Source organism: Geotrypetes seraphini, chromosome 5 (genome assembly GCF_902459505.1).
Source record: "Geotrypetes seraphini chromosome 5, aGeoSer1.1, whole genome shotgun sequence".
Classification (NCBI taxonomy): Eukaryota; Metazoa; Chordata; class Amphibia; order Gymnophiona; family Dermophiidae; genus Geotrypetes; species Geotrypetes seraphini.
In genome coordinates, this window is record NC_047088.1 from 99,138,674 (window position 1) to 99,162,397 (window position 23,724).

The 23,724-nt window shown below is 48.7% G+C and overlaps 1 long non-coding RNA gene across 1 annotated transcript; it reads right to left on the reverse strand.

Annotated features, from left to right (window-relative positions):
• Positions 1-3,802: 3,802 nt before the first annotated feature.
• Positions 3,803-14,141, reverse strand: LOC117360881. Its single transcript, XR_004539545.1, has 3 exons — positions 13,957-14,141; positions 13,566-13,638; positions 3,803-3,834 (listed from the first exon to the last, which is right to left on the reverse strand). It is a non-coding gene; the product is annotated as an uncharacterized LOC117360881 (long non-coding RNA).
• Between the last annotated feature and the right edge of the window lie 9,583 nt (positions 14,142-23,724).

The window sequence follows — 23,724 nt, forward strand, 5'->3', positions numbered from 1 at the left end:
GCCCACCTTCAAAAAAGGAGCCCTTAGTGAAAGAATTGCCTTTAATGAGGCATAAGATAGAAACGCTAGTAAATGCTGTTGGATGTTGTAATTTAAGATTTTTATTATTTCCTTATCTGCCTACTATATCAGCTTTGTCTTTGTCAAACATAAAAATGTTGTTACTACAGGACTCAAGTTTCCAAAAGAATCAGTACCACTGTGTGAGAGTTTCTTCCACAAGCCAGGAGGAAGGAAGGTCTAGTTCAAAGTTTGATAGATATGGATAGTCTGGTAAAGGCTCACATTCTTACAGAGACATGAATCTGAAACTCTGGTGTCTATAACTTGTGCTTTAGAATTGGACAGAGATTGGCTCCTTAAATCAGAACAAAAGATATAGTTTATATGAACTCCAAAGTTTAACGTTATCTAGATGTAACAAAAGAGACACCAAATAGGAGGAGATAATTCTTACGGTACATAAGACACACTGTTAAACTTGGAAGTTTATTTCTCCTTAGATTTCTATGCAACACCTTGCAACATTTGTGAGCTCTAAATCCTTAGAAAGTCAAGCTTCCCTTATTCCATCATCCCTCCTTTTCAGGGAGACCTATTGCTATATGGCTAAACCTCCAATAAGTTAAAGGGATGGTTTTGAATGTAAATTACAGCCACTGGTAGGCCTACCTCTATTGAAATTTTTTTTCCCTATGATTTGTGGTATGGGTCTCCCATGCTGCCAGGGTAATACTCCAACATCCATTCAATTCCTATGAGCGTCAGAGCATTTACTGTGCCGGCATACACTAAATCGCTTAATAGAAGGGGCATTAATTTTTTTCTTATGTACATAAGGCCAGATTACTTAGCATCCAACTACGCCTATACACCCCTAACCGCCCCCTCCGCTCCAAAGCAGAACAAAGATTCAGAATTCCCGCAGGGAGATCCCTCTGAATGAGTACGGCGTACAAAAGATCCTACAGCCATTTCCTACCTCAGCTATGGAACCGACTACCCACACAGATCAGGTCGCTAGACTCACTAATGAACTTCCACAGAGCAGTAAAGACCTTCTTCTTCTGCCAATCGGGCCATTAAAAACTGCCTCCTCAATATACTTCTCCTTGTACTCTTTGCTATGACCAGTCTGGTCTCTAGAATAAGCTCTGTTGTCTACTGTAAACTATTTGTTGTCATGACTAGTCTTTTTTCAAATGATTGTGAATGTCTACTTGTAACCCGTTCTGAGCTTCTGGGAGAACGGGATAAAAATCGAAATAAATAAATAAACATAAGAACATAAGAATTGCCGCTGCTGGATCAGACCAGTGGTCCATCGTGCCCAGCAGTCTGCTCCCGCGGTGGCCCTTAGGTCAAAGACCAGTGCCCTAACTGAGTCCAGCCCTACCTGCATATGTTCTGATTTAGGAGGAACTTGTCTAACTTTGTCTTGAAACCCTGGAGGGTGTTTTCCCCATAACAGCCTCCGGAAGAGCGTTCCAGTTTTACACCACTCTCTGGGTGAAAAAGAACTTCCTTACGTTTATACGGAATCTGCCCCTTTTAACTTTAGAAAGTGCCCTCTCATTCTCCCTACCTTGGAGAGGGTGAACAACCTGTCTTTATCTATTAAGTCTATTCCATTCAGTATCTTGAATGTTTCTATCATGTCCCCTCTGTCTCTTCTTTTCAAGGGAGAAGAGGCCCAGTTTCTCTAATCTCTCACTGTACGACAACTCCTCCAGCCCCTTAACCATTTTAGTCACTCTTCTCTGGACCCTTTCAAGTAGTACCGTGTCCTTCTTTAAGTACGGTAATCAGTGCTGGATGCAGTATTCCAGGTGGGGTCACATCATGGCCCGGTACAGCAGCATGATGACTTTCTCCGATCTGTTCATGATCCCCTTCTTAATCATTCCTAGCATTCTGTTCGCCCTTTTCACCGCCGCACATTGCACAGATGGCTTCATCGACTTGTCGACCAGTATTCCCAGGTCTCTTTAATGGGGGGTCTCTCCGAGTACTGCCTTAGACATCCTGTATTTGTGTATAAGATTTTTGTTACCGACATGCATCACCTTACACTTATCCACATTAAACTTCATTTGCCATGTCACGGCCCATTTCTCGAGCGTGTTTATGTCATGTTGCAGTTCTTCACAATCTTCCTGCTTCTTCACTACTCTGATTAACTTCGTATTGTCTGCAATTTAATCACCTCGCTCATTGTTCCAATTTCCAGCTCGTTTATAAATATGTTAAAGAGCACAGGTCCAAGCACCGAACCCTGCGGTATTTCACATGTGACGCTGGTCCAGTCCAAGTATTGTCCATTTACCCCCACTCTCTGTTTCTTATCCGCCAACCATTTTTTAAACCACGTGAGTATTTCACCCTCAATTCCATGGCTCGCAATTTTTCAAAGTAGTCGTTCATGCAGGACCTTGTCAAATGCCTTCTAAAAATCCAGATATACAATGTCGACCGGGTCACCCTTGCCTTTTTGCCTGTTTACTCCCTCAAAGAAGTGATTGTATAAATGGTGCCTGAGTCTGAAATTAGAATGATCAGTGGGATCCTGTGGCATGACCTTATTTTCCAGCTCCCAACTCCACCGTAATTTTAAATCTTCATACAGCTGGCAATGGCAATGAGGTGAGCCTGCAGCCGTTGGCCTGCCCTGTAAGTCTTCATTCTGTAGCGACTTCTGTTCCTATATAGGCGGGATGCTGCAGAATGAAGGGTTCTGGGGCAGACTGATGGCTGCAGGCTCACCTCATTGCCGCTGCCAGATATCCGGCAATTTAAAATTATAGCGGCTGGGGAGGATGTAGGTGGGGGGAGTCTGGAGATCCAAAACTGACTCTTCTGACTTCCAACTGCCAATTTATTTTTTGGGGTGGGGGATGGAGGAGGATTTTCAGAATTCCATCACTATTTTCCTCTTTACCACTTCCCTTGGGTGTAGGATTACCAGACGTCTGGATTTCTCCAGACATGTCCTCCTTTTGAGGATATGGCTGGGGGTCTGGACGGCTTTTCAAAACCTGACACTTTATCCCTCCCCACCAGTCTCATGCCCAACATTTCTCCTTCTACAATCCCTCTCCAATACCATGCTGCATCTCTTCCTCCCTTCTTTTACTACTCATAGGGGTGTAGGGGAGGGATAGAGAAGTGCTGGAGTACGGGAGAGAGATAATGAACCCAGGATAGAATGAGATAATGAACCTAGGAGAAGAAGAGATGGAGGTAAGGAAGAGAAAGGGAGATATGTTGGATGTTGATGGAAGGGAGAGAGAGATAAAGTCCTTTAGGGAAGAGAAGGGGAATTGGATTTGATATGCTGCCTTTCAGTGGTTATAATCAAAGTGGTTTACATATTATATACAGATACTTATTTTGTACCTGGAACAATGGAGGGTTAAGTAACTTGTCCAGAGTTGCAAGAAGCTACAGTGGAAAATAAATAAATACTGTCAATAAATAAATTTGTCTTTAATTGAGTGATTAATCGTGATTAAAAAATTTTAATCATGCAATTAATCACGATTAAAATTGTAATTGAAATGTAGTCTTAATTTTCACAGATGCATCAATGTCAAGAATTTGATAATTAAAAAGAAAATTCTAATAATAAGCACTCTGACACAATTGTTCCCATAATGAAACACTGAAACATGATGGTAGATAAAATGGCCCATCCAGTCTACCCATCTGCAGCATCCACTATCTCCTCCTCTCCATAAGAAATCCCACATGCCTGTTCAATGCTTTCTTGAATTCAGACACAGGCTGTCTCCACTACTTCTTCTGGGAGACTATTCCACACATCTACCACCCTTTCTGTAAAAAAAAAAAAAAAAGTATTTGCTTAGATAATGAACAAATCCCAGATAGAAACAAGACAGTGGCGAGCATCTAATCCCACCAGATACCTGCACCTGAACAAACTGTTGGTAGCATGATTGGTCAAGAAGATAAAGAAGGAAAACATTTTTCCTTTTTTTATTTACTCTGCTTTGTTTTATTTAGTTTTGTGTGTATCTGTGTATATGGTTTTTTTTGTGTGTGTATGTGTTCGTAAGGACAATGAGAAAAAAAATAAGCAGCATGACAGCAGATCACACCAGGAAGGAGCATCTACAATACAGGAGGGCAGAAAACCATGAAATCAGGGTGGACAGCAGCAGGCCATCAATGGCAAAGTGGCAGTATTTAGAATGATACTAGCAGCAATACAATGGCAGAGCTATTAATCATTAGAGCATGCCAGGCAGTGACAAAGGCAGCAGAAGCAGAAAGGGGCAGAGAGAAAGGAGGTTTTTCTTTTTATTAATATATCTTCTTTTTTTTAAGCTTAATTTGTGGAGCTAAAGATGCCCGCTGGAAACTTGACAGCTGGCTGGACAGCAGCAGGGCAGATAATGACACAAATAACAGCGGTAGAAAAAGGCAGGAAAAAGATGACTTCCTTTTATTTTCTTGTTCTTTAAGTTTTTGCATATGGGGCTAACAGTACCCACTGGGAAACTAGACAGCAGGCTGGAGAGATTGCTGTGGAAACTAGCACAAGCACAGTGAGACACAGAAGGCACAGAGTGTGCGTAGCTGGACTTTAGGAGAACTCTAGACTCATTCCTCCTCCCAGTCACAAGAAAACTGTGGGGAACCAAGCAAAGGGGAGTTTATCTTTTGGCAGCAACTCTGGTGCTAGCACAAATGATATGGACCCACAGTATCCTTTGCTATGGAGAATTTGCATCCAGTGGGCATGCTTGTTGGTGGGCAGGACAGGAAATGCTAGGCAACCTTGTCCAGGTCTGGTATGTCAAGGAGACTGTGGCCCTGGCTTCAATGGACTCTCTCCAAGATAGTGTATCGCAAAGATTTGTGTAGGGGTGTCAGATGGTCTTTGCTATTTATCACTGCAGCTATAGCTTTTTTCACCAAAGATTTTCCTGTACTAGGGCTCATAGAGGACTGTTGCATAAAGGAGTAGTGGTAGGGTTAAGAGGAAGTGGTAACAGTTACTGAGAAGCTGCTGCTCAAGCTATTTACAGGTTGACATACATGTACAGTTAACAGGTTACAATTTGCCATCGTTACAGTACAAGTCTTTTTTATAGAAGTTTCAGCCTAATTCGGCACATACTGGGGATCTAATACCAATATACATATTATAGAGTTTGCAGAATACAATTTTCCACAGTTACAGAGCAAGGTTTTTCAATACAAGTTTTACCACTACTGTTTACCTGCATACAAAGTCAATGCTAGCTTTTTGAGTAAGATTCTGTAAAAAGCACCTAAATTGACAACTATCTACAGAATTGGCCCCAGCAGCATTTAAGGAAGAAGTAGAAATTACAGGCCGGAAAGTCTGACTTCTGTGGTAAGCACATTAATTGAAATGCTTTTAAAACAGAGAATGATGAAGTTTCTAGAATCCTGTGGATTACAGCAGTGTTTCTCAACACGCGGTACACCATTACCGCCAGGGATCCCTCACTGCATGTGAGCCCGTTGCACCACCCCCACTCCCGAAGCCGACCTTGCCACCTCGCCGAGCAGCTTCATCCCCCCTCCAGCAGCAACTCCTTTGTGCAGGAGCGGGCCACAGCGCATGCAGCGACTCAAACGCTGCACGTGGCGGGCCCACAAGCCTTCCCCCGATGTCAATTCTGACATTGGACAGAAGGTTCTGGGCCAGCCAATCGCTGGAACTTCTGCAGGGGGCTCTAACTCTCTAAGGTGGGAGGAGCATGTGCTCAGAAAAGTGTTAGGATTTCTGCAACTCCTGGATTGCGGGAAAGGATTGAACACTTAAGAAGGGACATAACAGAAATGCTGATATTGAGACAGAGGCTGAGAATAGGGGGCCAATGCAGGCAGATACTGGGGGCTGGAGCGAGAAGGGAAATGATAACCGATGCTGTTGGTAAATGAGAAGCAAGAATAGATGCAGGAGATAGGTAGAGTGATAGAGGCAGATAGATGTTAGGGTCAGGAGGAAAGGCAGGGTCAATGAATACTGGAGAAGGAAGTAAATAGGTGGATGCTGGAAGAGATATGGGGAAAAGGAAGGGGCAATGGATGTGTGTGAAAGGCAAGAAATAGGCAGGAGGGCAAATACTGGGCACATTATAATGTGGTGAACTTGGGCTCATACTTATGTGGAGACCAGAAATAGACAAACATTAAATCTGGCTGGATGTTGGGAGTATAAGTGGGAATTTAGGGCCAGGGTAGAATGGAAGAATGGGATCTTGTGGATAATGAGGTCTGAGAAACTGAGCAGGAATTAGGACAATGGAAATAAGTGACTGGGTAAGTAGTATGAATAGCGTTATGAAACTGAATGCAGAAAGATAGGGAGGGAAGATGGCCTGAAGGATCTAGAGCTCCCTCCTTGAGGGCCTCAATCCAGTCGGGTTTTCAGGATTTCCCCCAAGGAATATGCACTGCATTCCCCCAATGAATGAATGAATTTCCCCCAATGAATATGCACTGCTTTCATTGCATGCTAATAGATCTCATGCATATTCATTGGGGAAATCCTGAAAACCTGACTGTATTGTGGCCCTCGAGGAGGGACTTTGACACCCCTGATCTAGAGGAATTGGGAGGCAGTTGAAAGGGACAAATAGCTATGGAGAGGGTGAGATACAAAAGAAGGGAACAAGTCTTTTAAGAAAGCGAGAGAAGGTAGAAATGGGGTGGTAAATGAGGGGATGGGAATTTGGATGTACAGTATATAAGATACAAAAAAGGTACTGGAGTTGGAGTAGGGATGAATGACAGAGAAAGTGCTCGGCTGGTAAGGGGATAAAAGGCAGAGGAAAATAGAGTCTGAAGAGGGAATGAATATGAAAGGTAAATACTGGGGACTAGAAAGTAGGCAAAAGAGATGAATTTGAGACTGGCAAAGGAATGAGACAGAGGTGAGGAAGAGGACAAGGAATGAAAGAATAGGAGATTGAAGACTTGAGGGGAAAGAAGGAAGAATGACATCTATAGATAGATAACAGGCAGATGAGGAAATGAAGACAAAAAATTATTCAGAAGGATCATTGTTAAAGAAGACAGGGAGAATGAAGAAAATGAAAATGGAAATGAGATCCTGGAAAAGAATTTAGGAGAACACTTGTAAGAGGAAGTGGTAAAGAGAGTTCAGGACCAAAGAAATTGGAAAAATAAAATGATAAAATAATATAAATATGAAAAAAATGATTTTCAGTTTTTAGAAGATGAAATATGTCAGCTTTAAGTCCAAAAATTGGGTAAAGCAAAGGAATTTTAAGCTACATCATCAGCTTCCTTCTTCAGAGAAACATAGAAAATGAAGGCAGATAAAAAATCATATGGCCTATCCATGCCATCTACTGTCTCTCCTTTAGAGATCCTATGTACTTGGCCCCAGCTTTCTTGAATTCAAATTCAGTCTCTGTCTCCACCACCTCCCTTGGGAAGCCATTCCACCTTCATCCTATGCCTCTCATTCCAGAGCTACCTTTCAATTGAAGTGTAAGCCCGAGAGCTCGTCTTGACGGACAAAATTTAATACTGGGCTGAAGGGCCCATTAATCGCCCGTCGGGACTAGGTAGGCAGCATAGGGAGAAATGTAGGGGAGGGGGTTTCTTCCCGGCATGGAAGGTTCGAGTGGGGGGGGGGGGTATATAAGCCGGGACCTTCCGGGGTCAGGGATTCCTGACTCCTGGAGGGTGGCTTTCGTTTTGGTGGGTTGAGTGCAGTGGATGGTCAAGAAGGCATGGCAAGTACGGTGGTGTGGAGGTGACGGCAGCGGGTCAGAAAATGAGCCAGTGGACCTGTCCCTGCACGCTGGTGATTCCTTCGCCAAGGATAGTGCTTCAGACCAGGTTTGTACGGCTGATTCTCTGCCGCCACGGCCCTCTATGTTGGCAGTTCTTTCCGCGATGGCCGCGGCTTCCATCGCGCAGGGGGATCGCCAGGGCGGGCGGGGCCATGCTGTTCGGAGGGGCTGAGGTAGGTCGGTAGGGGTCTGTTCGGCCGCCGTGGGGTGTTGGGGGGTGGGTCCGGTTCCGGAGTCATCTTCCGTGGGTGAGCAGGCCTTCAGTACTGCTGGAGACTTCTCCTCGTGTGTAGGAGCAGCAGGATGTGCCTTCTGCGACCTCTGGGGCACTTGCAGTTGCTTCGGACGGCAGTGTGGATTTGTCTGTTAGTTGTGCAGGTGTGGGACCTGCTCATATTCTTGGTGAGCAGGGAGGGCTACAGGGTCTCCCGGGTCTGCAGGGCCTGAGTTCTGCAGGGGCGCCCCCTGGTGGTTGGCCATTTTGATCTCATGATCTCTGGATGACTGGTTGGGGACATGCCTGGTGCCCTCTTTTTCCCCCTACTCACTCAGAGTCAGTGGCTGGCTGGGTTTTCAAGGGTAATCTGGGGCAGAGTCCTGGGGTTGTGGATGATAGGCTCAGCACTAGGGAGTCAGGACCATTCCGTTGCCACCTGCTATGAGTTCTGTGCCGGTCGCTGCTCCGGTTTCTTTTTTTCCTTTGCACGACAACAGTGTCATTGTTCCCGGATCGATGGCTTCTTCTTCGAGTGGAGTGCTGGTGATTGGAGTCTCTTCGGTGGACCAGAGCGGAGCAGGAGATCGTCTGGTGTCTAAGGTGGCTGCTGCGCACGCGTCACTGGCCCATCTACTTCTGGAATAGCAGGACCATCGGGTGCTGCTGAATAGGGTAATGGAGCAAACTCACAGGGGAAGGGCAAAGGGTCCGAGCGGAAGCGTAGGGCTAGGTGTAGGGGCCGGGTGCATGCTTGGTTTTACTCATCTTCTTCCTCTGACTCTTCTTTGTCTTCCTCTTCTTCACAATTTTTGGCGGTAGGTGCTGGGGAGGACCAGGGGACCACAGAAGGGTCAGGCAGTCAGGATAGGGTGTGTTAGTTGCGCTTTCTGAGTTGTGGGAAAAGGTTCCCCGGGCGTTGAGAAGGAAGATTCACAAACGGGAATGTATAGATATGTTTCGGTTGATGTAGGGGCGGATGAGCAAGCAGAGTAAGCGGAAGGCTCGGAAGGCAGAGGGGTGCGCACATGTGCCACTCATCTCACGGAATGTGGTTAACTGGATGCATTCCTTATTGCGGTTAGCTATTGAGTGGGGCCGGGCGCATGTTGGGGATTATGGTCTTTTGATGGTGTACGCGGACTCAGTTTTGGATGCATATCATTGTTTCGGTGGTTGGGCATGGTTCAATTATGACAAGGCGTTTCGAGACAAAATGGAAGAAAACCATCACATGTCCTGGGGCATTCAGAATGTAAATCTTTGGCTGATGCACATGTCGGCAAAATCGGGGGGCTCTTTGCCTGGCGCAACACTGTGGAGTGGTGCTTCCAGGACGGTGTTTCAAGGCCCCTTCAGGCTCCCCCGAGCCTGAGAATTCTCAGCTCAGGTGGACCCTCAGACATGTATTGGAAGTTTAATCGCTTGGTCTACCCCTTTTCAGATTGTAAATTTAAACATGCCTTTGCGGGCAAGGACATTCAGCCCTTATATGTCCATAGATGGGATCCGGAGGAGCCCTGGCTCCCGGCAAGTAGTTCGGTGGATGGCTAGTTGCCCACTCCTGTGCGGATGGAGGCCTTGCTGCCCTGGCTTCACCGATATGGTGACACTGGGGCTACTGCGGTTTTGCAGTTGGAGTTTGGGGAGGGTTTTGTCATTCCGTTTCGCAGTCAGGTGCAGCAGGTGGAGGTGCATAATGCTGTCTCAGTGCAACATTTGCGAGACATAGTGCATGCGAAGTTGCAGGAGGAGATGGATTTTGGTCGCATTGCTGGCCCCTTTCCAGACGCCACCGTTTTCCGCTATGATGCTTTCCCCGCTAGCGGTTTTCCCCAAGAGAGAGCCGGGTAAATTTCGATTGATACACAATCTTTCGGCACCTGTGGGGTGCTTGATCAATAATGGCATCCCGTCGAAGCTGTGTTCTGTTCATTGTGCTTCTTTTGACAGCGCTCTCAGCTTGATTCGTGAGGCGGGTCGGGAAGCACTCCTGGCTAAGGTGGATATTGAAGCTGCTTTTCGTCTTTTGGCGGTCCATACAGATTCTTATCCCCTTTGGGGTTTTTGTTTCGAGGGGCAGTATTACTTTGACAAATGTCTTTCCATGGGTGTTCTATTTCCTGTGCTTATTTCGAGATCTTTAGCACTTTTCTTCACTGGGTTGCGGAGCAGCGCTCCGGGCTTTCCGCGGTTGTTCATTATTTGGACAACTTTTTATTCATGGGTTGCTCAGGCTCCAGCGATTGTCAGAGGCTTTTGGAGAAGTTTGGACGGCTGGCGGCAGATTTTGGCGTGGTGGACAAGATGGAGAGACCCACGACGGTGCTTACCTTTTTGGAGATTGAACTTGATTCTGACGCTATGGTTACCCGTTTACCAGAGGGTAAGGTAGCGAAGTTGCTGGATATCATTCAGTTGGTTCTGGGGGCTAAGAAGGTGACATTGCGGATGGTGCAATAATTGTTGGGGTCTTTCAACTTTGTGTGTTGGGTTCTGCCCATGGGCCATGCTTTTTCGCGGCAGCTGACATACGCTACTTCGGGTGTTCGGCATAAGAGGCATTTCATGTGGGTCACGGCAGGGTTCCTTGTGGACTTGAGGATGTGGGTGCATTTTCTGCAGTCCTTCAATGGCACGTTGCTGATTCAGCAGTGTGAGGTTTCGAACTTCGATCTGGAATTGTATTCAGATGCAGCAGGGGGCACAGGTGCTTGGTGCGCGGAGCGGTGGCCGCTTGAGTGGGAGAGTTCGGGTGCCTTCCGGAATATCACATTGCTGGAGTTGTTCGCCTTAGTGGTGGCATGCGAGTTATGGCCTGATTGGTTCCGCGACCTTGCTGGATCTTGTTTTGGTGTGATAACCAGGGTGTGGTGGAGGTGGTTAACAAGCAGGTTGCACGCTGTCTGTCGGTGAATGCCTTGTTGCGTGAGCTTGTACTGCGTTGTTTGTCCCTTAATGTTTGTATCAGAGCGCGACATGTGCCTGGGGTGCAGAATGGCATAGCTGATGCGTTGTCTCATTTTCAATTTTCCCAGTTTCGCCATTTGGCACTGGAGGCTCAAGCAGAAGGAGTGGTGAAGCCGACTCATTTTTGGCAGCTGATTATGGTGCCATCTAGACATTGTTAAAGAGATCTTTGCCGCCAGCTACATGGGTCTATTATCTGGCCGGTTTTCATGCCATGGAGTCTTTTCTGCGGACTCGGGCGTGGTGTTCAGGGCCAGTTCCGGATGTGTTGCTTGCGCCTTACATTGCGGCTTGTGCCAGTCAGGGTTGTTCTTGTCGTACGCTGGCAGGCCGCTTGGCAGGGTTTTCTTTTTTCTGCAAAGCATTGGCTGGGGTGATTTGGCTGCAAGCTTCCTGGTGCGGTGTTCGCTGGTAGCTTTGGGCCGGATACAGCCACCTGTGCCCGATGGAAGACGCCCCATTATGCATCCTGTTTTGTTGCGTCTGGTCCAGGCTTTGCCTGGTGTGGTTTTTTTCTGCCTATGAGGAGCGCTTATTTTGGGCGGTCTTTATGCTGGCATTTTTTGCTGCACTTCAGGTGGGTGAACTTGTGGTGGTATCAGCGGGGAGGCAGCTTGGGGGCTTCCGGAGGGAGCACATCTAGTTGTCCGGTGATTCCCTCCCTGTGCAGATCGCCCGGTCTAAGACCGATCAGATGGGCTGTGGGCAGAATCTTCATCTGGGCTCTGTCCCGGGCTCTATCTCTTGCCCAGTGTCAGTTTTTGGGACTATTTCTCCAGTCGGCCTGTGGCCAGTGAGGTTCTGTAGATTCATCACGACGCTTCTCCGCTTACTCGATATCAATTCATAGCCGTTTTGAAGAAGGCGTTGCATGCGTGTGGGGAGAATCCGGCTTTGTTTGGGTCGCATTCATTTTGGATCAGGGTGGCCACAAGTGCTCAGATGGCTGGCATGCCGGATCATGGCCTACAGTGTTTGGGTAGGTGGAGGTCGGGAGAATTTTGGGCTTATATCCGGTTGGAGGAGTCCAGTGCTCGTTTGTCCTCATTCTTCATCTCAAGGGCAATGAAGTGGAATCTTGGACAGGGAAGCAGATTATCCACACCATTCGGGATGATTTGCGCTTGGTGTTGTCTTGGTTTCTGGGTACCCAGATCATGTGGTTGGATATTATCCTTCGTCCGCGTTACTTGCTGTCAAAGCGCTGGTCTCGGGGTTTGACTAAGGCCAATCGACAGGTGGGTTCTTGGTTGAAAGCCCAAGGAGGTTTGCAGATACGCCACAGGTGAGTGGACATTGTGTGCTGTGGTCTTTTTGCACTGGATGGTGTATACCTCTCTGATGTAGGTTTAGATTTGCTTTTAAACGATTTTACAGAATGTTGTGAAGAATGTGTTGCAGCAGATATTTGCGATTTGCAGCCCTGTTGATTTGGGGGAAGGGGAGGGTTTACAGGCTGTGGCGGTGTCCTGAGCTACCAAGCGTTTTTGGGGGGAGGGCTCATCTGGCAATGAGCCGTAAGAGGATATGAGCTCAGGGGAAGCGAGTGTCAGGGAATGGTATGTTAAAGAGCATGGAGGTCATGCCACCCCTAGGCCCTAACTGAGGATGGCAGGGAATTGGGGATTTAATGAATAAAGGCTGTTTATATGGTAGCTCGGATGTTATAATGTTTTGTTAATTGTTATTGTTGTTTATTCCAATAAACAGGGCTGCGGCCTATATTTTCCAGTAAGTTTGTGTCCAGTATTTTGCGAAGGTGGGGGGGACAAAAAGGTGGGGAGGGGTGGGGGGGCAGGTAATGGGGGGCCCTTCCAGCTCCAGATGTTAATGCCTCCTGTTTATTTATGCCATGGAGATATTTAAACATCTTTATCATATCTCCTCTTTGCACCTTTCTTTCAAAGTATACATATTGAGATCTTTAAGTCTGTCCCCATACACATTACGACAAAGATCACTGACCATTTGAGTAGTGGCCCTCGAGATATGTCTCCAGAAAAAGGAGGACAAATTGAGATATCCGCATTTTACTTCCATTGCTTTCAACCCGGATATCTAATCTAATTTGATCTTCTATTTGTGTGTCGCTCATACCTATACAGGCTCAAGGCGACTGTAAAGAGAGGTAAGAGGGGAGAGAAAGAGGAGGGAGAGAGAGGAGGTGGATAGGTAAGAGGGAGAGGAAGGGGAGATAAAATATCTCAATCTGTCCTCGTTTTTCTGGAGCCATATGGTAACCTTACCTCTAGACCCACTTATACTGAGACATTAGCAGCTCCTTTTGCCTATTGGCCATTCTTCTCCCTATGCACCCCAAGCATCCTTCTGGGTTTTGTTTTCATCTTTTCTACTTGTTTGGCCACTTTAAGATCATTACATACAATCACAACCAAGTCCCACTCCTCTTTTGTGCACAAAAGTACTTTACCCCCTACCAGTGGTGTAGCAAGTGTAGGAGGCACTCGGGGTGGTGGCATCACCTCCCCCACCCTCTTCTCTGTCCCCACTCTTACCCTGACCCCCCCCCCATGTGTGAAACTTCTCTTCCCCCGTACCTCATTAACTCTTTGCCAGCGCGAACAGCATCTCCAGCCTGCTGCCTTCGCCTCCCTCTGACATCACTTGGTCCTGCAAAGAATCAGAGAAGAACAGAGTGCTGGTGCCCCCACCAAGACAGCCCCCAGGACAGTCTGCGCTCTCTGCCCCACCCCTTACTATGCCACTGCCCCTACATTTTCTTTACAGAAAAGTTTGCAGCCTTTACAATAGTTCTTTTCAGTTTTTCTCACTGCTTTCCTACTTCTTCTAGATGTTCCCATCTAGCTAACATCTCCTGAGGTAATTCTCCATCTCAATGAAGTTAGTTTTTTTTAATGCCTAGAACCTTCACTTTTGCATGAATTCTGTCCAAACCAGTCTTAATGTTGAGCCATGGCAGTGGTGTACCTGACTTGGCAGCCACCCAGGATGGAGCAATTTCTTTTCCGGCTGGAGCAATTCTGAAAGTCACTGGATTTCCATGTAGCAGCAGCAAGGCACAAACAACTACTTACACCAGCTTTCTCCTGGCTTAATCAAAGCTGGGGTGGAGCAGCTTAATCAGTGCTGAGCACAGCTACAGCACTGCTCTTCATCCCAGCCCCCACTGCTGTTTAACACAAAAATAACTTCCTCAAACAAAACAGTTCTTTGCATAGAGTGTCCCAACAAAAATTCCAAAAAGGAAAATTCAAATTATTGGCAAGCAACTGCCAGACTCACGTCCATAGGTTCCACGCTTCCAACTTCAGGCATTCTAGTGTGACCATATGGCTCCAGAAAAAAGGGGACGGATTGAGACATCCGGGTTTTACTTCCATTGAAAGCAACCAAGATGTCTCAATCTGTTCTCCTAACTTCCATTGCTTTCAATGGAAGTAAAACCCGGATGTCTCAATCCGTCCCCTTTTTTCTGGAGCCATATGGTCACACTAGATTCCACATTCAACAATGTCCATGCTTTCCTCAGGGACTGCTTGCTCTGTAGAATCCTGGACCGCAGAACCTTCCCACTCCATGGGTTCCTGGGCAGGTCCTTGCCTTTGCTTGGCCAGGAGAGTCCTATCAGCTAGGTCCTCATGTGCTGCCTGCTTCACTGTCTTAGAGAGCTGTTTTAACCAGTTACAGCCACTCCCTTGCTTCCATGGCTGGGGCACAGGTTTGGGTGCTCTCTGGCTCCCTCTCAGGTCATTAGCAATATTGCTTCTAAGGGAGCTTATTCTTTTACTAGGCTCTGGCTTCAGAAGGGGTTCCAGATCATGGTTGGGCTCAAGCTCCTCAGGATAGGCGGCCCTGACCTCTACTATCTCTAGGGATGGAAATGTCACAGTATAATCATTAGCGAAGATATGAAGACTGCCACTCAAGTGGAGAAAGCTTCAACCAAGGCTAGACAAATGCTGGGTTGCATCCGAATAAGTTTTGTCAGCCAAAAGCCTGAAGTCATAATGCTGTTGTACAAGTCCATGGTGAGACCTCATATGGAGTACTGTGTTCAGTTTTGGAGGCTACATTATCAAAAAGATGTGAAAAGAATGGAATCGGTTCAGCGAATGGCCACTAAGATGGTCTCAGGACTCAAGGATCTCCCATATGAAGAAAGTCTAAGCAGGCTGCAGTTATATTCTCTCGAAGAACGCAGAGAGAGGGGAGACATGATAGAGACGTTCAAATATATTACAGGCCGTACCGAGGTGGAGGAAGATATCCTTTTTTTTACGGGTCCTACAGCAACAAGAGAGTATCCACTCAAGCTCAAGGGTGGGAGATTTCATGGTGATATCAAGAAGTACTTCTTCACCGAAAGGGTGGTTGATCGTTGGAAAGGCCTTCCACGTAAGGTAGTTGAGACCAGCAACGTGTTCGACTTCAAGAAACGATGGGATAAACATGTGGGCTCACTTAAGGGAATTGCTTAGAGAGAGTGTTCTTTTAAGGGAAGGGTTCTTTTGAGGGGAGGGTTCTTTTGAGTGGGCAGACGTGTTGGGCCGACAACCCTTTTCTGCCGTCATACTCTATGTTTCTAGGGTTTTTGGAAAGCTCATACCAGCAGAGCAGGGAATATCTTTCAGTGATTCATCCTCCAGGAATAGTCACTTTAGAACCTTAATGAGTTTTCTCAATTTTTCCTCTATGAAAATGACATTTTTCTTACCTTCAGAGCAGCAAAATCAGACACCAATTACGCAAAATCCAACGACTACGTTAGTTCATGTTCAATAGAAATTATTGCTAGTCTAACTAAATGGGATGCTGTGTCATTGCAGATCTTAAATACATTTTAATTACCTTTGAATTTCAAAGAAACTTATGTTCACCGCTTGCTACTGTTATAGGAAGTCTTAACAAACTCCTCAATGCAAATTCAATATTCAGGGCAAAGTCACTATGTGTTTCAACACTTGTAACTCATTCAGTTCTTGTGTGTCAATATCTTTGGATTTTGAACTTTTATTGGTAAAAACATTGAAGGATTTTGCAGTGTACTAAGAGAACATTAGACGGTACATCCTTTGGTTTACTGATATCATATAAAAAGTGAAAGCATGAATTCTGTTTACTACAGTTGTTCAAATCTCTCCTGTACCAAATGAATAGCACTATCAAAGGATACATTTATTTTTTTTAAAAAATTTATTTATCAGATTTTACATTTTATAACCAAGCAAAAATACTTGTACAGAAAAGTGATAGATAAGAAATCAAAATACAAGTACAAAAAGCTACATCTTATAAATTCTACTTCAACCCAGAAATATCACTCAAGCCCACCTCATGTGGGATCCAAGATTACAAATAGGAGAAAAAATAAACAAAGAAACATATCTTAGGTCAGTAGTGTAGCCAGACCTGTTATTTTGGATAGGCTCACAGTTATGTTGGGTTGGCCTTCACAAACTGCCACCGCCACTACCACACACACTTTATCATGCATCTTGCTTCCTCTTCTTCTGCCCCTGGATCTGGCATTTGCTGCTACTCTCTCCTGCCCTTAGCTTAGCCTTCATCAGATTCTATAGCATTGTTGGACTTTGGCAACATGAATATGATACAGAGGGGCATTTTCAATATGACATCTAAATCTGATTTTGGACATCATGCAAATAACGTCCAAAAATTCAGTAGAGAAAATTGCCATTTGCAAACCAGAAAAACATCCAAATTTATGTTTCAAAAATGGCCTTTTGCTATATGTTTTTTTTAGCTCAGTGCATCTCTTTTAGGACCACTTCTGGAAAAAAAAAAAAAGGTCCAAGGGGAAAACACACAAAAAAACCAAACAATTAGGACATATGGGGGGAGGGCAGCATTCTTAGTAATCTGGCCACACAGACATCCCAGACAGCAGTGGGGCAAACTAGGGGACACTGCAATGAATTTAACATAAAAGGTCCCAGATACACATCTTACCATTACTTCCTTACAGTGTATGGAGAGCTCTCCAAAACCCATAAAAAAACAACTGTATCCAACTGTATACCATACCAATAACCCTTATGCCTGCAGGTGTCACCTATATGTAGGTACAGTAGGTTTTTTGTGGGGTTTGGAGAGCTGACATATTTCAACACAAGTGTACTAGTTATTATCCCAGGACAAGCAGGCATGATATTCTCACATGTGGGTGACGTCATCTATGGAGCCCCAGCGCGGACAGCTTTTCAAGCAAACTTGATTGAAGTTTCAAGTTTGCACACTGCACCACGCATGTGCTAGCCTTCTTGCCCACTAGAGGGCGCATCCCCACCTCGTGGTCCTCAGTTCAATTTCATCCGCGGAGCCAGAAGCCCTGTGGATAAAATTTGTGCTCTTAGTGCCTTCTGTCGCTGCGGCTGTGTACGGAATTTCGACGCGGTTGCTGCGTTTTTTGTCTTGTTATTTCTTTCTTTCTTTTCTTCTCAAAAAAAAAAAAAAAAATAAATTCGATTTTCGTCGCTACCGGGGGCTCCTGGTAGCTGTGGCCGAGGAACCTCGCCTGTTCCCGGTCTCTCTTGGGCCCATGTCCCGGCCCGTAACGGGCTTTAAAAAGTGCGGGCGCTGTGAACGGCTTTTATCTATTACAGATCCACACAGGTGCTGTTTGAGGTGCTTGGGGCCCCAACACCCGACAGCGTCCTGCGAGAAGTGTGCCACCTTCCAGAAGCGGGCACTCAAACGCCGCAAGGCCCGCATGGCGGAACTTTTCTCTGTCGAGTCCCCTCCCGGGAAGGCCTCGAGTTCGGCCTCGGCTTCGGCCCCGGCCTTGACCTCGGCCTCGACCTCGGCCTCGACCTCAGCTTCGGGACCCTCGGCTTCGCCTCGGCCCTCGATGCCATCGAAGCAGCTTGCCTCCTCCAAGGCCTCGGGTAAGTCTCCACTTCCCTCCTCAGCTCCAGGATCGTCCAAAAAGCCATCCTCGGGCTCTTCGGCGGGAGGGTCCGCCTCCGCTAAGCCCAAGATGCCCACGTCCGCCGCCCCGAGGGAATACTCGAGACCGAGATCGCCCTCTGAGGAGCAGCGGCAGGTCTTGCCACAGGGAATGTCAATCCCGGTGTTCCAAGACTTGCTCCGGGCGTTGATCGCCTCGGAGCTCACCGGGGCCATTGAGCATCTGCAGCAGGCTTCGGCCTCGACTGCTTCGGCCCCGGTGGCCCCGCAGTTGGCGACCTCGGCCTCGGGTACCGGGGCTTCGGCTCCCGAGGCGCCCATGGCCTCGACCTCGGCAGTACCCTCGGACCCGGCTTCGCGGAGTCAGCCAGAGCGTAGCGTGCGCCCAAAAGACAAGGTGCGCCGGGTGCGGCGGATCTCGTCTTCGTCCTCGGAGTCCTCGCGAGGTTCATCGCCCTCGGGCAGGTCTCGGGCGAGGCGCCGTCCGAGGAAGGCCAAGCGGTCTCGGGCCTCGCCTCGGCGGCGCGGTCGCTCGTCGCCGGCCGGGGCCGATACCTTGCAGGTGCGGGACCTGCGGGTCGATAATCCCATCTTATTCCGGTCTCCGGCCAGGGAGAGCTCCCGGGCCTCCTCGCCGGGGCCGAAGGGACGGGCTTCGGTGCCTCGGACCCCGGGGGGATCCCCGAAGGGTTCCTTTCGGCGCACTCGGTCTCCGACCCCGTCGAGGTCGCAGGACTGTGCCTCGTTGGGGTCGGGATCAGGTAGGGAGCCTAGATACTCTCACGAGGCCTCTCCCTTCGGCTCCGCCGGGAAGTCTCGGTCTCCCTGTCCTCCTGCTAAACCTTCATCTTTTACGAGGTTCGTGCAGGACATGGCGGGGGCTTTGGGTGTAGACTTGTCGGAGGGGTCCACTTACACCAAGGAGATTTTAGAGGAGCAGGATCTTCCTGCCCCCCCTCGGGAATCCCCTCGCCTTCCGATCAACAAGGTCCTCCATCAGACCTTCCTTAGGAATCTTGAGGCTCCCTTGACGGTCGCTGTGGTCCCCTCCAAAATGGAGTCGAAGTATCGCACCCTCCCCATCAAGGGGTTCGAGAAGGGGCAACTTTCTCACAATTCGCTCCTAGTGGAATCGGCGCTTAAGAAAACGCAACCTTCCAGGGTCTCGGCGGCGGTCCCGCCGGGTAGGGAGGGCCGGACCTTGGACAAATTCGGGCGTCGTCTCTATGCGAACTCTCTCATGGCAACGAGGGTCCTAAACTATGCCTTTTCGTACTCGTCATTCCTACGTACGATGGTGAAGGACCTCCCCTCTTTTCGTGAGGTGATACCAGAGTCGCATAGGGACAGGTTTGCCACCTTTAGCTCTAATCTGGCCCAGTTGCGCCTCTATTTATTCCACGCAGTCTACGATGCGTTTGAACTTGCCTCGAGGGTATCGGCCTGTGCGGTGGCCATGCGCCGGCTGGCTTGGCTTCGTACCCTCGAGATGGATTCAAATTTGCAGGAGCGCCTGGCAAACTTGCCTTGCGTTGGGGCGGAATTGTTCGACGACTCTTTGGATGCGGCGACCAAGCGGCTTTCCGAACAGGAGCGCTCTCTGGCCTCTCTGGTACGCCCAAAGCCTAAGGCCCCTACCCAGCGTCCCTTCCGGCAGCCCCCGAGAAGGTATCCTCAGAAGTCGACGCCGGCCTTCTCAAGACCGCCGCCACGGCGACCGCCCCAACAGAGTAGGGGTGGCCCCTCTAAGCCCGTCGCGCAGGGGGCGGCCAAGGCCGCGCCGTCCTTTTGACGGGGTGGGCGGTTGGGGGCGGGCCCCCACCGCGATATCACGCCATCCCCTCCCTATCGGGGGTCGGCTAACGGCCTTTGCCGGGGCCTGGTCTGTGATTACGTCAGACGCATGGGTGCTCCGGACCATCTCAGAGGGCTATTCGCTCAACTTCTCCAGTCAGCCTCCGGACATGCCACCCGGGGCTTGCCCGCCCAATCGGAACCAGTTGGCCCTTCTCCAGGAGGAAGCCAGGGCCTTGTTGAGCCTCCGGGCAGTCGAGGTGGTACCTCGCGATCAGATGGGCCGGGGGTTTTACTCCCGTTACTTTTTGGTCCCAAAAAAGACCGGGGACTTGCGCCCCATTTTGGACCTCCGGAAACTCAACAAGTTCCTGGTCTGGGAGAAGTTCCGTATGTTATCGCTTCCGGTTCTCTATCCGCTATTGGAGGAGGGGGATTGGATGTGCTCCCTGGACTTGAAGGAAGCATACACCCATGTTCCGGTGCATCCCGCTTGCCGCAGGTTCTTGCGTTTTCAAGTGGGGGATTTGCACCTGCAGTATCGGGTTCTTCCCTTCGGTCTGGCGTCGTCCCCCCGGGTATTCACCAAGTGTATGGTAGTGGTTGCGGCGGCCCTGCGCTCGCGGGGTCTACAGGTCTTTCCCTACCTGGACGATTGGCTGATCAAGGCCCCGTCCAGGGAGGGGGTTATCTTAGCGACCCAACAGACTATCAGTCTTCTGCAAGACCTGGGGTTCGAAGTGAACTTTCCCAAGTCTCAATTGTGCCCGGCGCAGTCTCTCCAGTTTATTGGAGCCGTGCTGGACACGGTTCGCCTACGCGCTTTTCTCCCCCCTCTTCGGCGGGAGGCCCTGCTTCGGTGGACTCGCCACTGCCAAGGGCAATCGGAGATGTCAGCCCAGCACATGATGGTTTTGCTGGGTCACATGGCGTCGACGGTTCACGTCACGCCTTTCGCTCGCTTGCACCTGAGGCTTGCGCAGTGGACTCTGGCGTCGCAGTGGCGGCAAGATCGCGATCCGGTGTCTTCCCGGATATCAGTGACTCCTTGTTTACGTTGGTGGACCGACTCTTCCAATCTGTCCGGGGGTTTGCTGTTTCTCGTTCCGCCTTACAGCAAGGTCCTGACCACGGACTCCTCCGAGTACGCGTGGGGAGCTCATCTGGACGGCCTGAGGACGCAGGGTCTGTGGTCGGCCGAGGACCGTCGATGTCACATCAATGTGCTGGAGCTTCGCGCCATTTTTCTGGCCGCGCGAGCTTTTGTCCACCTGCTGCACGACCAGGTGGTACTCGTGCGGACCGACAACCAAGTGGCGATGTACTATGTCAACAAACAAGGGGGTACGGGCTCTTGGCCTCTGTGTCAGGAGTCTCTCCGCCTTTGGGAATGGGCGATCTCCCAGAACATATTCCTGCGGGCAGTTTACATTCAGGGAGAGCAGAACCGGCTGGCAGACAAACTCAGTCGTCTTCTCCAGCCGCACGAGTGGTCTCTGAACTCCCGGGTCCTACGCGAGGTCTTCGACCGCTGGGGAACTCCTCAGGTCGATCTGTTTGCCTCCCCGGAGACTCACAAACTGCCCCTCTATTGTTCTCGGATGTACTCCCGGGACCGTCTCGAGGCGGATGCCTTCCTTCTCGACTGGGAGGGGAAGTTCCTTTATGCGTTCCCGCCGTTTCCTCTGATTTTGAGAACGCTGGTTCATCTCAGATCGACCGGAGCCTCCATGATCCTCATTGCGCCTCGTTGGCCCAGGCAGCCCTGGTTCTCCCTGCTTCTTCAACTCAGTGTCAGGGAACCTCTGCTTCTGCCGGTGTTTCCCTCTCTGCTGTCTCAGAGTCGGGGTTCGCTGTTACATCCCAATCTTCAGTCTTTACATCTGACTGCTTGGTTTCTCTCCCCCTGACTTCGATTCCGGTGTCTCGGGCCGTGAGGGAGATTTTGGAGGCCTCGCGCAAGGTCTCGACTCGGCTTTGTTATGCCCAGAAGTGGACCAGGTTTACGTCCTGGTGTTCTTTGAATCGTCTGGAACCGAGTTCGGTGCCTGTGTCTTCGGTTCTGGATTATCTATTGCATTTATCTGAGTCTGGCCTGAAGACGACTTCTATTCGGGTACATCTCAGTGCCATTGCTGCATCCCATCGGCACCTTGAGGGTCGTTCTCTCTCTCTTCATCCTCTGGTGACTCGTTTCATGAAGGGTTTAGTGAATGTCCATCCTCCTCTGAAACCTCCTCCGGTGGTGTGGGATCTTAATGTGGTCTTGGCTCAGCTGATGAAGCCTCCCTTTGAGCCCATCGACAAGTCGTATCTAAAGTTTCTCACTTGGAAAGTGGTCTTTTTGATTGCGCTCACATCTGCTCGTCGGATTAGTGAACTGCAGTCCTTGGTGGCGGATCCTCCTTTCACGGTGTTTCATCATGATAAGGTGGTTCTTCGCACCCATCCAAAATTTTTACCTAAAGTTGTGTCTGATTTCCACCTCAATCAGTCTATTGTCCTTCCGGTGTTTTTTCCGAAGCCCCATTCTCATCCTGGTGAGGCGGCACTTCATACGCTTGACTGTAAGAGGGCGTTGGCTTTTTATCTTCAACGCTCCAAGTCTTATCGGAAGGTTCCTCAATTGTTTTTGTCCTTTGATCCTAATCGTTTAGGACACCCGGTTTCAAAGCGCACCTTGTCAAACTGGTTAGCTGCTTGTATTTCCTTTTGCTACGCTCAGGCTGATCTCCCGCTTTCGGGTCGAGTTACGGGTCATAAAGTCCGAGCGATGGCAGCTTCCGTGGCTTTCCTCCGATCCACGCCTATGGAGGACATTTGTAAAGCTGCCACTTGGTCTTCGGTTCATACGTTCACCTCCCACTACTGTCTGGACACTTTGTCCAGAAGCGACGGCCGGTTTGGCCAGTCGGTGTTACGTAACCTGTTTTCGTAATTTGCCATCCTCCCACCTGCCCTTTTTTGGTTGGCTTGGAGGTCACCCACATGTGAGAATATCATGCCTGCTTGTCCTGGGATAAAGCACAGTTACTTACCGTAACAGGTGTTATCCAGGGACAGCAGGCATATATTCTCACAACCCGCCCACCTCCCCGGGGATGGCTTCTTTGCTATGATATGGAACTGAGGACCACGAGGTGGGGATGCGCCCTCTAGTGGGCAAGAAGGCTAGCACATGCGTGGTGCAGTGTGCAAACTTGAAACTTCAATCAAGTTTGCTTGAAAAGCTGTCCGCGCTGGGGCTCCGTAGATGACGTCACCCACATGTGAGAATATATGCCTGCTGTCCCTGGATAACACCTGTTACGGTAAGTAACTGTGCTGAGTGGGATATAGATCTGGGTCCCCATCTCTATAGTCCACTGCACTGACCACTAGGCTACTCCAGGGACCTACTTATTGCTCTAATAGGACTGGCCATGACATCTGAAGTTGTCATATAGGCTGGTATGTACTGTTTCTTTCATATCTTTGCGGGATGGAAGGGGCTCCATGACTACTGGGGAGAAAGGGGGGTCACACCATACAGCCTCCAGTGGTCATCTGGTCAGTTTGGGCACCTTTTTGGCCCTTATTCATTATTGAAATAGGTCTAGCCTAAAACATCCAATTTTTGCCCTGGATGTTTTCTACAATGTTCCGTTATTGCAGAAAACGCCCAAATCATAGCCCACCCTAGTCCCACTTAAACCATACTTCTAACATGTCCCCATGCGATCTGGATGCACTGCAAATGAGCTGCATAGAAAACTGTCTAAAAATGGGTTTCATAAATAGTGATTTGGACGTTTTGGAGAAAAAAGTGTCCATATGCCACTTTTGGAATGTTTTTCTGTTTTGAAAATAAGCCCCATGCTACACAACATAGCAACACAAAAGTTTGAAATTGTGCAGTTCTGCTGCCAGTGTTTTTGTCTTGCCTTCTATTCACGGTGATTGTTACCCGCAGCTAGCCGCGGGTAACCCGCCAAAATGGTGACCAAAAAAAAAGGTCACCGCGAAATCAGGGAC